This window comes from Malus sylvestris, chromosome 16, assembly GCF_916048215.2.
Source record: "Malus sylvestris chromosome 16, drMalSylv7.2, whole genome shotgun sequence".
Taxonomy (NCBI): domain Eukaryota; kingdom Viridiplantae; phylum Streptophyta; class Magnoliopsida; order Rosales; family Rosaceae; genus Malus; species Malus sylvestris.
The window spans coordinates 33,171,215-33,188,277 of NC_062275.1; the positions used below are offsets into that span (position 1 = coordinate 33,171,215).

Below are 17,063 nucleotides of genomic sequence, written 5' to 3' on the forward strand. Positions count from 1 at the left end.
TCCTCTTACTGTTGGGGATTCGATAATGAAAAATGATATGACCGCTGCGGTGGTGGCCCGGAACCTTGTCACTCCCAAAGATAACAGACTACTTTCCAAGCGGTCTGATGAGTTGGCTGTTAAGGATTCTCTGGCTCTCAGTGTGCAGTGTGCAGGTTCTGTGTCTAATATGGCCCAACGCCTTTTTGCTCGAACCCGTCAAGTTGAATCCTTGACGGCTGAAGTGATGAGTCTCCAACAGGAGATTAGAGGGCTCAAGCATGAGAATAAACAGTTGCACAGGCTTGCACATAACTATGCCACAAACATGAAGAGGAAGATTGACCAGATGCAGGAATCTGATGGTCAGATTTTACTTGATCATCAGAGGTTTGTGGGTTTGTTCCAACAGCATTTGCCTTCGTCTTCTGGGGCTGTACCGTGTAATGAAGCCCCAAATGATCAACCTTTGGTGCCTCCTCCTCCTGGGGTTATACCAAGTGGTGAGGTGCCCAACAGCCAACCTCCGGCGCCTCTTCTTCCTAGAGCTTCGCCGAGTGGTGAGGCTTCACTTGATCGTCCTTGAAAATCCCCTCTTGTAAATTTGATTTGACCCCTTTTTTTTTAGGTATGTATAATGTAAATTTATGTAAAATTTCCAGAAAAATAAATAAAATGGACTTTATTTCTCTCAATGCATTTTTTTTTTTTTGTATACATACATATATTATGTACATATATATATATTTCACGTGGACTGATCCACCATTCCAAAACCCTTTCCCCTTTTTGTTGCATGGTGCTAGCCACCAAGAATCCATTTACTTCTTTATATATATATATATAATTTTTTTTTTTTTTTTTTTTTTTTGTTTCTTCTTTTCCGTTTGCTTTCGGTGATGACCACCACCAATTGTGCAAATGGTGCGGCACCATTCTCCTCTTTTGTCATGCATCCACTACCATATATATTATATATTATTATACATATTTTTTATATGGTGCGGATGTACTAACATTCCACTATATTTTTTTTATTTTTTTATTTTTTTTGTATAAATTTGGATGGTGAGTTGAGGAATTTGCAAACCAAGTCTCATTTTGAAAGAGAGAGTGGAAAACTTGCTAAGGCCTAAGCCAAGTCGGGAAAACTACAAGGGATGACACTGACGCCCCGTCCGCCCTCGTCCACTTCAAGCACGAGTCCCTCAAGCTCCACGTCATCACCTTCCTCGAGAAGTACTTCGACTACCAGCTCCAAAACGCCGGTGTTGACCTCTCTTCCGTCCATGTACTCGACATCTCCGACGCCTGCCTTGATCCTCGCTCCTTTCCGTGCGTTCTTTCGGCTCTGCAACCTCGTCGGTGATGACGCTGCACCCATCTTCGTGAGCAGGCGACAAAACGATGGTGGAGGTCATGAGGTTGAAACTGAAGTTGAAGATGGTGATGGTGAGGAATCTGGTTGTTTGCATAAAGCTTGTACTCGAAGAAAGGCACAAGGTCATGACGGTTGGAAGTGAGCAAAGGGTGGCTCTTTGAGTTTGTGGTGAAACGGTGGCGGTTGACAATGGCGAAAGCCAAGGCTTTCAGCCATGTGGTGCCGGATTTTGGTATGGTGGCTAACACTATGTCAGTGTCAGTAGCTTGGAAGTGCTTTTGGAAAGTGATTATAGACTGGATCTCAGCTGCCTGGCACCAAAAGCCTTGGAACTGATAGAGGTGAAGAGTTCTCCAACCTCTCTCCTTGGGGAGAGAAAGAAGCATTTGCTTGCACTCATCACCGATTTTTTCTTCCTCAGTGGGTGTCATAGATGTGGTTGTGGAGGTCTTAGAGCTTCTGGTTTAAGAGTTGTCTCGGGAAATCCGAGTTGAGACGAAATCGTTCGACACGCTGCCGCTGTTGACGCTAGAGATGATGCATTGGATGGAAGGAGTTGAAACGTCCTCCAGGTCCAGGTCCTGCCATGGGTACACATCAATCTCGTCCTCCAGGTTCTGCAAATTTCTGCAGCTTTCGGATCCAATTCACCCAGAGAACTGGACTGCATTTATCCCGTCCTCGCTGCCGTCGGGTACTGCATGGGCATCCATTGCTGCTGGTGGTGCTGAGGAATGATTATCCGAATAGCTTCTTAAATATTTATAGCTCTTGGAGGCTGCCGTTTGTGCATGGCTATAAGGAGGAGGTGTTCGAAAACCTGAACTCGATGAGGAATACACGGACTTGGCATCCATGGTGCTCGAGTTTCGAAAATGACTAATGCTGCTCCTTCTTCTCCGCCTCCCACCTTGAGAGCTCGGTTGCTTGTATTTCTTGTGTTTGATGTTGTTTTGCTTTTCCACCGCCACGTGGTTATGGTGATTAGGGTTTTGCTGGCATGGATCCTGGCATCGCAGGCCAAGCAGAGAAAGGCCCAGTAGGGCGAGTGCGGAGAAAAGCTTCCATCTTCTGATTTTATTTTGTTTTTTTCTTTTCTTTTTTTTTTCTAAATACATAATAACATATGTATTCATTTTTTTTTCGAAGAAACTGTAATTTAATTTTGTACAAAGAAAATTGCAAATTTTCTTAACAAAATAAATTTGTAATAAAATTGACCTTCTTTAATAAAACATTTATTCTTTTTATTTTGATGTGACTAAACTCGAAAAATTTGAACATTTGAGCTGCCTACGTACCCCTCCAAAGAAGAGATCAAGTCGTAACGTAGTTCAAATACATACATATATTTTTTTTTGGTATTTTCTTTTTTTGTGCCGTTTACAGTTTCAGCTCATGCAGGCAAGGAGCGTTGATGTTGCCTTTTATGCTCGTGCAGACCAGGAGCTTTGATGTTGCCTTTTATGCTTGTGCAAACCAGGAGCTTGGGTGTCCTGCAGTTTAGGCTCTTGTGGACAAGGAGCTTTGTGAATTTGTCAAACGATCCTGGAGAGGCATTCCTTGCAATTTTCATAGCAAGAAGTCTTGACCGAGTGATTGAAGAAGTCTTCAGGAAAGAAATCGCGCATCGTGATGGGGATGGACGATCTATGTGTCGAAATTTCATCATCTTCAACCCGTTCACGTTGCTTTGAAGGTTGACAAGAGTTGTTTTGCCCCCTTTCCGATTGGCGGACTTGTGGAGGAGACATACGCTTCTTGTGCAATTTCTTAGGAGTGACTTGAGTCCATCCTTCAACTTTGCTTGTCTTGGAGGATGCCCCCAGCGGTTGAGGTAAAAACCTTGAGTCGGAAGAGCCAGAAGTGATGGTGGTATAGTTTGACTTCACCATATCGTCAAGATCTAGCTTGATGATTCCTTTCTGAGCCAGCTTCATGATGAGATCTTTCCGCACGAAGCACTTTTCTGTCGGATGACTGATGAAGCGGTGGAATTTACAATACCTTGGATTGTCGGTGCGATTCATCTCTTCTGGCCGTTTGCACTCAGGCAAGCTAATCACCTTCTTTTCTAGCAAGTCTTCTAACATGGCAACCACATCAGAGTCGGGGAATGGATAAGTTTTCTCCTCAAGCTCCTTCAAAGTGCCTCTACGCATCTCTTGATTACGAAAGGCTTCGGCTTGAATCGCCTTGCCTCGTGTAGGGATTTTGACGGGAGCTGTGTTGACTGTCATTGCTTCCTTGGTGGATTTCCCCATAGCCTTCTCCACCTTTGTCTCAAAAACTTTGTCGTTCTTGTAGTCGGCGATCGGTTCTTTCTTCCCATGATGGGCGATGCTTAACTCCATGTCATGGGCGTGGGTGGCTAGCTCTTCGAAGGTCCGTGGTTTAATGCCTTGAAGGATGTATTGCAAACCCCATTGCATACCTTGGACGCACATCTCGATTGAAGAGGTCTCCGAGAGCCTGTCTTTGCAGTCGAGACTTAGAGTGCGCCATCTGTTGATGTAGTCAATGACCAGCTCATCTTTCCATTACTTTGTGCTCGTTAGCTCTAGCATGCTCACAGTTCGGCGAGTGTTGTAGAAGCGGTTGAGGAATTCCCCCTCCAATTGCTCCCAGCTGTTGATGGACTCAGGCTCTAGGTTCGTGTACCACTCAAAGGCGTTTCCTTTCAGCGAGCGCACAAACTGCTTGACGAGGTAGTCCCCTTCGGTCCCTGCATTGTTGCAAGTTTCAACAAAGTGGGCGACGTGTTGTTTCGGGTTTCCCTTTCCATCAAATTGCATGAACTTTGGCGGTTGATAACCCATCGGCATCCTTAAGGCGTCGATCTTCTTTGAATATGGCTTCGAGTACAACCCGGAGGTATTTGAGCTCCCTTCGTACTGTGCCTTGATGGTGTTGGTGATCATCTCTTGCAGCTGCTGGATAGAAAAAGATCCCATGAGTGCTGCTGCTTGGTCTGGCTCCGGCTTCACATCGATTCTCTCCACCGTAGGCTCATCTTCTGGGTTAGGGTTCTCGCCGTCTTGTGGCTCCAGTCGGCTGACGAGTGCAGCGATTTGCAAATCTTTTTCTTCCACAATCTGTGTTAGCCTTGCAATCGCTTCATTCATTTAAGCCAGCTATTCTTCAATGGAGGTAACGCCGATAGTCATGACTTGTGCGACCAATAGATGTGACTTTCCTTTAGACATCCAGGATGCTGATGAAGAACCTTGTTGGCTGCTTTGGGATGTCATCTTATGTGCCTCAGCATCATGCTTCGGTGCCCCCAGCGAGGTCAGGTTGATGACGGACTCACGCCTTTGATGCTCCCCTTGCTCCTTTAGCGGCACCAACTTTGAAGTGGCATGTTGAGGAGCGGTTGTGGGGCCAATGGATTGTCCGTTTGCGGCAGAAGTGCTTAGGATCCTTCCCTCAGTGGTTGCGAGAACGGCTTGTCCCTTGCTTGATGCCATTGACTTTGAGGTGTGTTTGGATTCCTTGAACGGAGAAAAAGATGAGGGGTAGAGATGGTCCCACTAGGCGTGCCAATTTGTGAACACAGAAAATTCCCGAAACGAAAGAGACAAGAACAACGTGCACAAACAAATATTTGTATTTTTGATGATTTTGGGTTACAATCTCTCTCTATTTTGATCCTCTGATTCGATCTCCGTAAGGTATTGATTTGTGGATGTTTCGTTGATCCAAGGGCCGTTGAGGCTTGATTTTGGATGAACTATTGGAAGTTTCTTCAAGGGCCGTGGGCTTGATCTTTGAAGGTGGATTTGAGAGAATCTTCAAGGAGCCGTTGGGGCTTGATCTTGAGGATGAGTGTTTCTTCAAGGGCCTTTGAGGCTTGATCTTGAATGACGGTGATGAGCGGATCTTCAAGGGCTTTTGGGCTTGATCTTAAAGAACAGTGATGAACGAAGGCTTGATCTTGAAGGTGGATTTGATCCAAGGGCCGTCGGGGCTTGATCTTGGATTGGTGGATGATTGTTGATCCAAATGGCCGTTGGGGCTTGATCTTGGAAGAACGATGAACGAAGAACGAATAACACTTTCTTCAAGGGCCGTCAGGGCTTGATCTTGAATTGGTGGATGATTGTTGATCCAAAGGGCCGTTGGGGCTTGATCTTGGAAGAACGATGAACGAAGAACGAAGAACGAAGAGAGCTTTCTTGATTCTTCGGGAACCTGGATGCTTGAGAGCTTCGGAGTTTCAGAGCTTCAGAGCTTGCTTAATGATTTTTTGGTTCCCCTTTAAATGAATGAATTAGCCTTCTATTTATAGAATTTTCCAAGGCCTAATTTTGAATATAATATTCCAGATGAAATAAGTCGTTTCTGCCAGGTGTTGACACGTGTCCTGTTTGATGACTTTTCCAACTTATTTCGATTTTTTGTTTAGACACACGCTACGTGTAAAATTTATGTAATACATGAGCGTTAAAACTTTGATTTATCGGTCAACATTTATTTACCGAAATTTCGATGTCTACAATAATAATATTTTTTTATGTAGGTACATTATTTTGCATACATTGGGTTTGCTTTATTATGTAGGTAAATTATTTTGCATGTATTTTACATACGGTGGGGAAATTATTTTGCTTTTTTTAAGCAATCTAACATTTTAAAATTCAAATAGTAGGTGCACTGAATCAAATAACATTTTTTGTAGGTACATTATTTTGCATATATTGGGTTTGCTTTATTATGTAGGTAAATTATTTTGCATGTATTTTACATACAGTGGGGAAATTATTTTTCTTTTTTTAAGCAAACTAACATTTTAAAATTCGAATAGTAGGTGCACAAATCAAATAACATTTTTTGTAGGTAAATTATTTTGCATGAATTTTTACGTATACCAGGCATTTTTTTTATTTTTTATTTTTGTTATATATATGTGTGTGAAATAATTTACCTACACTTATATGAAAATATAATTTGTTCATTTATGTTTTGTTGTTATTATATATTAGGCAATAAATTTATTATTTATTATTTTCGTAAAATCATTAATTCTCCCTTACAATCTATATTAGGGCTAGTTCGGTATGGGATACCAAACCGAAATCCGTGTCCCGATTCCCAAACCAAAATTTTTTGGAATCCCAAATCCAATACCGATCCCAAACCAATTTTTTGGGAATCCCAATTTTCGGGAATCCCGAAATAATTTCGGGATATCGGGATAAATTCTAAATATATATTTAAAAATTAAATAATATATATATATATATATTTTGGTTCGGTTTGGGATTACCGAAATCCCAAAAACTTCATATCGATTCCTATACAGAAATTTCGGGATCGGTTCGGTATTGGGTTCCGAAATTTTTGGGAATTTCGGTTTAGGATTTTTTTGGTTCATTTTGGGATTTTTGGGATTTTTTTTCCAGCCCTAATCTATATGGAACTAATTGTGTACATCAAACATTCAAATAGGGGTGTTTTGGGCATTGAAATTTTTTAAATGTGTAAAGTCAAATATAATTAATGAATTTGCTGATGTGGAATCTAGTTAATTGGTTTTATTTGATTAAAAAACTTATGACGGATTTTATGTAGAGAAAATTAAATTTCAGAGACTAAAGTCATATTTTCAGTATAATTTGGTTACTTGATTTAAGGAGTTGGCTTCTAGACCTTCAACAACTGAAGTAAATAAGGGTGGGCTGTATTGTGGGTTATGTTTTCTTCACGTGTCACATAATATTTAGGCAGCTGGCTGCTGCTGTTGAGGAAGAGTTATATGGTCTCTTTTTTTTCGGAAATTCCTGCGCATGTTTAAAAGACCATTTGTTGACCCGTCCTATACATATATATATATATATATATATATATATATATATATCTTATACCCCTCATAGGGTTGTCACAGTGCTATTCTAAACTCTAATCCTTATTCCTTAATTACGTTTTCAGATCCAAAGCAGATAACGAAAATGGTGATCAAAACAAAAGCAGATGAGAGGGAGGGAAGTGGTGCCAAACTCAGTATTCCAACCATTAATCTTTATTGCATTGATAGCGACTCAGTTTTACGTGCTGCAGTGGTCGAGAAAATTCGATATGCATGCAAGAACAGAGGTTTCTTTCAGGTTAAAAATGGAATTCCAGTTGACGTTTTGGACAGGATGGTACATGGAATGCGTGAGTTTCCTGAGCAGGAAAATGGCCTTAAGAAGGAGTTGTACTCAAAGGATGCTGGGAACAAGGAGCAGTACCTGTCCAGTAATCGTTTCTACAAATCCAAAAAAGAGGAAACTGGAGAGATACGTTTGTGTGTTATGGGTCTCTTAATCCACCCAAACCCGAAGAACTACCCTCGGTTTGCAGGTATGCACATCATTATTTGTAGCAATACCTAATTAATAGTTCTGATTTACAATCTAACTAGTCGATCGTTGCATGCAACTGAGTATCTCGCATGAGAGAATCGATTTAATTTCTTATAACAGCGTGTAACTGTATAATGTATTTGATCCTTTTCCATGCATACCTCAAATTTATATAAATATGTCTGAGTATATAAACACAAACTCCTCCTCATTTGCGTCCTTAATTTTGTAAACAAAGGCCTTTTTTTACGTAGTGGAATTACTACATATAATTTGCCTTTAATTAGGTTCTTAGCCATTACTTACATTCTTAATAAACAATAATATTATTTAGTCACACTAACAGTATTAGAGAGTGTGTGCCAACAAGTATATGTTAGTTTTGAGTATCTAAATAGCATTACTCATTAATAATTTTTTATTATTATGTTTTTTTTTTTTGAGCAAATGATATTATCTACACTAAACGAGAGGGGGTAGGTTAAGCCTCACAATGGGTTAGCAATAATGTGGTTCAAATTCGTCTTTGGCGAGAATCGAACCTAAGACCTCTCACTTACAAGTGAAGAGGAATACCACTAGACCGTAATCCTACTAATTCCATGAGTTGGAATACTTGCACAAGAAATAGTGATTGAATATTTTTATCACTTAATAAACAATGATGCTATTTAGACACATTGAGTGTATTAAGTAGGGAGTGTGTGTCAACAAGTCAGTTTTGGTATCTATACATCATTACTCAACAACAACAACAACAACAACAACAAAGCCTTTTCCCACTAAGTGGGGTCGGCTATATGAATCCTAGAACGCCATTGCGCTCGGTTTTGTGTCATGTCCTCCGTTAGATCCAAGTACTCTAAATCTTTTCTTAGAGTCTCTTCCAAAGTTTTCCTAGGTCTTCCTCTACCCCTTCGGCCCTGAACCTCTGTCCCGTAGTCACATCTTCGAACCGGGGCGTCAGTCGGCCTTCTTTGCACATGTCCAAATCACCGGAGCCGATTTTCTCTCATCTTTCCTACAATTTCGGCTACTCCTACTTTACCTCGGATATCCTCATTCCCAATCTTATCCTTTCTCGTGTGCCCACACATCCCACGAAGCATCCTCATCTCCGCTACACCCATTTTGTGTACGTGTTGATGCTTCACCGCCCAACATTCTGTGCCATAAAACATCGCTGGCCTTATTGCCGTCCTATAAAATTTTCTCTTGAGCTTCAGTGGCCTACGACGGTCACACAACACGCCGGATGCACTCTTACACTTCATCCATCCAGCTCGTATTCTATGGTTGAGATCTCCATCTAATTCTCCGTTCTCTTGCAAGATAGATCCTAGGTAGCGAAAACGGTCGCTTTTTGTGATCTTCGCTAGATTGCTCCGGTCATTAGTGTAGATAAGTATATAAATGGATAGAGATAGGAAAGCAAACACAAGATGTACGTGGTTCACCCAGATTGGCTACGTCCACGGAATAGAAGAGTTCTCATTAATTGTGAAGGGTTTACACAAGTACATAGGTTCAAGCTCTCCTTTAGTGAGTACAAGTGAATGATTTAGTACAAATGACATTAGGAAATATTGTGGGAGAATGATCTCGTAATCACGAAACTTCTAAGTATCGGAGTGTGGTGTCGTCTTAACTTGCCTTATCTGTCTCATAGGTAGATGTGGCATCTTCTCTGGAAGTACTCTTCCTGGGGTGGTATCTTTAACTGGTGGAGATGCACAAGGTAATGTATCAATTTCACTTGAAGCTTACTTGTAGTTTCAGGCTTGGTCAAGCGCGATACAAACCATGTAGTAGGAGTCCCCCAAGTCGCCGAGCTAGGGGGTCTGCTGAAAGAGGTGACAGACAAGGTAAGCAATCAGAGCTCCGACTGATTGTTCACCTTCTCCCCATCTTGCAGCAGCATGAAGGATAAAGAGAAGAAAAATGAGAAGAGATGATATGAGATACTTTTGCTTTTGAAGAAGTAACTTTCCACAGGCTTATTCTTGAACTGAGCTGGAGGGTTTTCTGGTTTCCTCCAGAGTATAAGGCCGACTGAAGAATTTGAGGGTCAAAACAAGTCCATCAAATCTAGAGTACGTTCCACCCTGCTGATATGGGATACTTTTGCTTTTGACAGAGTAATGGATGTATCGGCACGTGTGCTGTTACGCTTGTCTCCACATGCTTCCTTGTATCCTTCGCACTTGCCCTATCTGTTCCTCAAGCAGATGCGGAATCTTCCCTGGAAACATAACATGTTGAAGATGAGTACTCGAGAGCAATGCCAGGTAAGTAATCAGGTAAGGGGTTCCAGGCAGTCAGTTCCTGGCTGGAAGCTTGATTCCAAGTGCTGACTGATTGCTCTCTTTCTCCTTGTCTTGCAGGTAAAAACAAGGCCAAAGGAAAAGACAGGGAAAAAGCATGATATGGGATACTCTTGCTTTTAACCCTGATGATATGAGATATTCTTGCTCTAGTATAGCTTGTTTGCAGAGGTATTATCAGGGGGAAAGAAAGCTGAATATTTCGAAAGGCTTCGTTGGGAGTGCCCTCTCAGATATGATGAAGGGTTGAGCATTTTTGCAGGTCTGCCTGTCCGTTGGGGATGGAGGTCGACATATATAGGAGTCTCCCTAACAACAAGTAGTAATGCTATTCCTTTACCCTGCTTGGTCATAGCACGGTAGTGGGAGCTGCCAGTTTCACATGTTTTAACTCTGTCAGAGCACTTTGAAAAAGTGGTCTGTGGTATCTGGCTCTCGAGATTCGGAAAACGATGCCTTTTCGATTTTTGAGAAAGCAATCATGCTGGGGGTCTGGCTCTCGAAATTCGGAGAGCAGTGTCTCTTCGATTTTTGAGGAAGTAATCATGTTGGGAGTCTGGCTCTAGAGATTCGGAAGGCGGTGCCTCTTCAATTTTGGAGCAAGCAATTCTGTTGGGAGTGTTGTCTCGAATGTGAGTAAAGGTTGGGCATGTTTGCTAGTCTACCTTGCCACGAAGCACAAAGGTTGACACACAGGGACTTTCCAATTATCCAGCAATGGTACTGTTCCTTTACCCTCTCTTCGCTTTTGAGAAAGTAGTCATGTTGGGAGTCTGGCTCTCGAGATTCGGAGGACGGTGCCTCTTCGATTTTGGAGCAAGCAATCTTATTGGGAGTGTTTTCTCGAATGTGAGTAAAGGTTGGGCATGTTTGCTAGTCTACCTTGCCACGAAGCACAGAGGTTGACACACAGGGACTTTCCAATTATCCAGCAGTGGTACTGTTCCTTTACCCTTATGGGTAATAATATGGTAGCTAGACCTTCAAAATTTATGTGTCTAAACTTTGTTAGTGCTGTTTCTTTGCTATTCTTTTACCTTTCTTGGTCAGAGCGATGTAGTGGGAGCTGCAAGCTTCACGTGCTCAACTTTGGCAGAGAACTTTGGCAAAGTTATCTGTGGTACCCATGAGCTATTGTTGCGTGTGACAGGTGCTAACAAGGCTAGAAAAGTAGGTGCCTCTTCGATTTCTGAGATCGGCCCTCGTGGTCTCTGAGCAGCCCAGCTTTTGAGAAAGCGAGCGCCTCTTCGATTGATTCGGAGAACGATGCCTCATCGATTTTTGAGAAAGCAATCATGCTGGGGGTCTGGCTCTCGAAGATTCGGGAAGCAGTGTCTCTTCGATTTTTGAGAAAGTAATTATGTTGGGAGTCTGGCTCTCGAGATTCGGAGGGCGGTGCCTCTTCGATTTTGGAGCAAGCAATCTTGTTGGGAGTGTTTTCTCGAATGTGAGTAAAGGTTGGGCATGTTTGCTAGTCTACCTTGCCACGAAGCACAGAGGTTGACACACAGGGACTTTCCAATTATCCAGCAATGGTACTGTTCCTTTACCATCTCTTCGATTTTTAAGAAAGTAGTCATGTTGGGAGTCTGGCTCTCGAGATTTGGAGGACGGTGCCTCTTCGATTTTGGAGCAAGCAATCTTATTGGGAGTGTTTTCTCGAATGTGAGTAAAGGTTGGGCATGTTTGCTAGTCTACCTTGCCACGAAGCACAGAGGTTGACACACAGGGACTTTCCAATTATCCAGCAGTGGTACTGTTCCTTTACCCTTGTGGGTAATAATATGGTAGCTAGACCTTCAAAATTTATGGGTCTAAACTTTGTTAGTGTTGTTTCTTTGCTATTCTTTTACCCTTCTTGGTCAGAGCGATGTAGTGGGAGCTGCAAGCTTCACGTGCTCAACTTTGGCAGAGAACTTTGGCAAAGTTATCTGTGGTACCCGTGAGCTATTGTTGCGTGTGGGAAGTGGGTGATTGAACAGTAAGATTCATGTGTTTTCTACTTCCCCAGAAATCTTCGACAGAATGCCCATAATTTCCGCAAAGCTGAGTGTGCGTGTGACAGGTGCTGACAAGGCTGGAAAAGTAGGTGCCTCTTCGATTTCTGAGATCGGCCCTCGTGGTCTCTGGGGAGCCCAGCTTTTGAGAAAGCGAGCGCCTCTTCGATTTCTGAGATCGGCCTTCGTGGTCTTTGAGCAGCCCAACTTTTGAGAAAGCAAACGCCTCTTCGATTTCTGAGATCAACCCTCGTGATCTCTAAGCAGCCCAACTTTTGAGAAAGCAAACGCCTCTTCGATTTCTGAAGCTCCGTCGAGTGCAGATTTTTATAGGGGCTGGCATTAAGTTCCAAAGCACACTTGAATCTCCACCAGTAGAAGCTTCATTCTTGCACTTCTAAGATCTTGATTTGTCCGACCTCTTCTCTCTTCAACACCTTTGAAAATGTCTGGCCCCTCTGACCGTCGTTTTGACTTGAACCTTGTTGAAGAGGCAGCCCCGCCTTCTCCAGACAACATATGGCGCCCATCCTTCGTCTCCCTTACTGGTCCTCTTACCGTTGGGGATTCCGTGATGAAGAATGATATGACCGCTGCGGTGGTGGCCAGGAACCTTCTCACTCCCAAAGATAACAGACTACTTTCCAAACGGTCTGATGAGTTAGCTGTTAAGGATTCGCTGGCTCTCAGTGTTCAGTGTGCAGGTTCTGTGTCTAATATGGCCCAACGCCTATTTGCTCGAACCCGCAAAGTTGAGTCATTGGCGGCTGAAGTGATGAGTCTCAAACAGGAGATTAGGGGGCTCAAGCATGAGAATAAACAGTTGCACCGGCTCGCACATGACTATGCTACAAACATGAAGAGGAAGCTTGACCAGATGAAGGAAACTGATGGTCAGGTTTTACTTGATCATCAGAGATTTGTGGGTTTGTTCCAAAGGCATTTATTGCCTTCGTCTTCTGGGGCTGTACCGCATAATGAAGCTCCGAATGATCAACCTCTGATGCCTCCTCCTTCTAGGGTTCTGTCCAGTACTGAGGCTCCAAATGATCCCCCTCCGGTGCCTTCTCTTTCTGGGGCTCTACCGACTGCTGAGACTTCTCCTAAGCAACCTTTGTGAAGGCTCCCTCTTGTGTGTTTATTTTGACTCATGCATATGTACATATTTGTAGCTTATCGGGGATATCAATAAATAAGCTTTCCTTCATTTCAACGTATTGTGTTAAATACACCAAAGCCTTCTTCGCTAAGTTCTTTGAATTTTCTTTTGTTGAAGCTTGTATGTTGAAACTTTCTGAGTGGAGCATGTAGGTTGGGGTAGTGTTCCCTTAATTCCCGAGTGAGGAAAACTTCTCGGTTGGAGACTTGGAAAATCCAAGTCACTGAGTGGGATCGGCTATATGAATCTTAGAACGCCATTGTGCTCGATCCTGTGTCATGTCCTTCGTTAGATCCAAGTACTCTAAGTCTTTTCTTAGAGTCTCTTCCAAAGTTTTCCTAGGTCTTCCTCTACCCCTTCGGCCCTGAACATCTGTCCCATAGTCGCATCTTCTAATCGGAGCGTCAGTAGGCCTTCTTTGCACATGTCCAAACCACCGTAACCGATTTTCTCTCATCTTTCCTTCAATTTCGGCTACTCCTACTTTACCCCGGATATCCTCATTCCTAATCTTATCATTTCTCGTGTGCCCACACATCCAACGAAGCATCCTCATCTCCGCTACACCCATTTTGTGTACGTGTTGATGTTTCACCGCCCAACATTCTGTGCCATACAGCATCGCCGGCCTTATTGCCGTCCTATAAAATTTTCCCTTGAGCTTCAGTGGCATACGGCGGTCACACAACACGCCGGATGCACTCTTCCACTTCATCCATCCAGCTTGTATTCTATGGTTGAGATCTCCATCTAATTCTCCGTTCTTTTGCAAGATACTATACATCATTACTCAATAAAAAAAAATCATGATCAGTACTAACTTCATAAGTTGGAGTACTCTGCAGAGAAATAGTGATTGAGTATTCAAAGCAAGTGAAGAATTTGGGATATACTTTGTTTGAGTTGCTGTCTGAGGCTTTTGGGATGAATCCCAACAAACTTAAAGACATGGATTGCGCTGAGGAGCTTTCTATCTATGGTCACTACTACCCACCATTCCCTAAACAAGAATTGACTATAGGCACCGACCAGCACACCGATGGCAGTTTCATCACCATACTATTACAAGACAAAGTGGGTGGCCTCCAAGTTTTGTATGAGAATCAATGGGTTAATGTTCCTCACATGGAAGGAGCTCTTGTTATCCATGCTGGAGACCTTCTGCAGGCAAGTTCTCATAACCCATCATACGTTATACATTATTATCAGTGTTTTGTTCTCATGTTACTTGATGACCAAAAATTCATGGTCATCACCCATCATACGTTAGATTTTGATATTACTAAGGGTGGGGAATAAATTGATGTGCTTTTAATGTTTTAATCTTTACCATTCATATCAATTAAATACAAGGAGGAGTGACCATGTATATTCTTGATCACTTATGACCAGTGAAACATTTTTTGTGACAAAGATTATACATTATTATTAGTTCATTGTGAGGTCTAGCCCCACTCTCTCAACCCTTTAGTGTAGATACAACGTTTTTTTTTTTTTTAATAAAGAAAACTGATAATTCTTTGTTGCTTTGGTGCAGCTCGTGACAAATGACAAGTTCATCAGTGTTAATCACAGAGTTATAGCGCAGAGTGTAGGCCCAAGAGTTTCTGTGGCAAGCTTTTTCATGCCAGATGCTCGGCCAGGAAATTCAAAAGTTTATGGACCAATCAAGAAGTTGTTATCAGAAGAAAATCCCCAGATATACCGAGAAGTTAATATTGAAGATTATCATAAACACTACCTCTAGGAAAGGGTTAAAGGAAACTCTGCATTATTACAGTTCAAACTGTGAAGTGTATTCATTTGTTTTGCTACTCCCTAGTCGTCGTGGTTGGTAGCGGTGGATCATATTGGCCCCAGGCCAGTGGTGAAGCCAAAAATTCTCAAGGAGAGGGGCGAAATTTAAAAAGTTCAGGGGTCCCCGAAAAATGTGAACATTCATTCGAGGTCTAAGTCTAGGATTTACAAGAAGATTATTTGCACTACCCGTAATATTCATAGGAGAATTTGCACTAATCAAAATATTCAAAAGAGGATTTGGACTACTCAAAATAGTTGAAGTAGGGTTTGAATTTGAATGATGATTTAGCACCGTTTCTTGTTGTATCGTCCTATTACTTAACTGTATAATTAGCAAAGTTTTAAAGGATATTAAGCTCTAGTCAGGTGGTGAACATGACTTCACACTTAGGCAAGGACCTAGGCAAATTTGAATAAATTTATTGTATACCATATAATATCCGAAAAACATTGATTATAAAATATATAATATAAAAATATTGACAAATTTTCTTTATTACTTTGTTGAATTTGATGGTAAGAGAAAAAAAAAACAAATAATTACGAGTTCGTAATATTTTACAAATTATTTTTTAAAGCTCATATAAATTTATAGTGAATTTTAAGATAAATAACAGTGTCAAACAAGTGGCTTAAAAAATATTGAAAGAGTGGTCAAATTAATTGGACAATAATTAAAAAAAAAACAAATTATAATATAAATAAGAAATAGCAAGTTAGGTGGCACAAATTGATTGGCCAATAGTTAAAAAAAATTGTAATTGCTCGTGGGTGGGATGGGGGAGAGAGAAAGTCTATCCCTTTTTCCTTTCTCTTCTTCTTCATCAAACAGAACCTCTCCATTTGCAGAAGCTACGAAATGCAGATCTTTGTTCCTCCCTTCTTTGGCCTAGGTTTTTTTTTTTTCTTGGAAAAAAGAGAGCTCGCGATCAACCCATGGTGCGATAGAGCAGGGAAACTCAAAATGCCAAAAGCCACATGAAATTTCATCACTTCCAACGAGACCGGAGGGGCGGAAACACTGCTTCTGAGCTTGATTTCCGGCAAGGGGACTGGCGGCCGCCACTCCTCGCCCTCACATAACTTTGCCACTGTCCCAGGCTGAGCCTCTGATTGTAAGGCTAGGGTTTTCTATTCCTTAAGCTCTTCTTTTTCTTTGTTAGGTTCATTTGTCTGGACTTCTCATTTGTTTTGTTTATCCCTCGTCGTCGTGGTTGGTGGCAGCGGATCATATTGGCCCCAGGCTGAGCCTCTGGTCGTCGGGCTAGCATTTTCTTTTCTCTAAGCTGTTCTTTTTCTTTGTTAGGTTCATTTGTCCGAACTTCTTATATGTGTTTTAGTATTCTTACTTGTATGGTGACGAATCTATGTGATGTCCTCTCTACGTTCTAGCACCTGGGTGGTGGGAAAAATTCAAAATAATATGCTCAAAAATAAAATAAGTGCTACAAATAATATGTGGATGGCCCACATGAATAGTGATTCCTCTGCCTATAAAATGAATGAGAGGATGAGGAGGAACATACAAAAACGGAAGAAAGAAAGAGGAAAGAAGAGAGAAAAGAAAGAAAGAAAATAAAGATGGAAAGAATAGGGAGAAAATAGTGAGAGTTATCTTTATACTTTTATTATTCCAGATAATGAAAAAAAGTAATATTGTTGCTCCAAGGACGTACTATAGTTACACTACCGTTGAGGAACCTTGTAAATATTGTGTTTTATTTCATTTATTCCACTGCACACATACCGCCAGTTTCACAACATGTTATCAACACGAGAAGCTCTCGCATCAGGGGAAAGCACTACAATATCCAGTTCGCACAAAATCTAAATCCAAGACAATGGTTCAAAACAACATCGTTCTCAAGTATTATCCATCTTTTTCTATCATTCTCATCTACCCTACCGTGCCAGAAGCGAGCCACTTAATCCGGTGAGAACTGAGTTTTCCTAAACGACCTAGAGTCGTCACAAAATCAGGGAAGTGGTACCTGAAAACTGGTTTCTAGAGATCCAGAAGAATCTCATCATATTGGAAACCCAGATCGCGTCGTTCTCAACGCACTACTACAAAAT

At 41.7% G+C, this 17,063-nt stretch overlaps 1 pseudogene; it reads left to right on the forward strand.

Moving 5' to 3' along the window:
- The first annotated feature begins 7,311 nt into the window (after positions 1–7,311).
- On the forward strand, positions 7,312–14,979 carry LOC126608476 (1-aminocyclopropane-1-carboxylate oxidase homolog 1-like; annotated as a pseudogene).
- Positions 14,980–17,063: the final 2,084 nt, after the last annotated feature.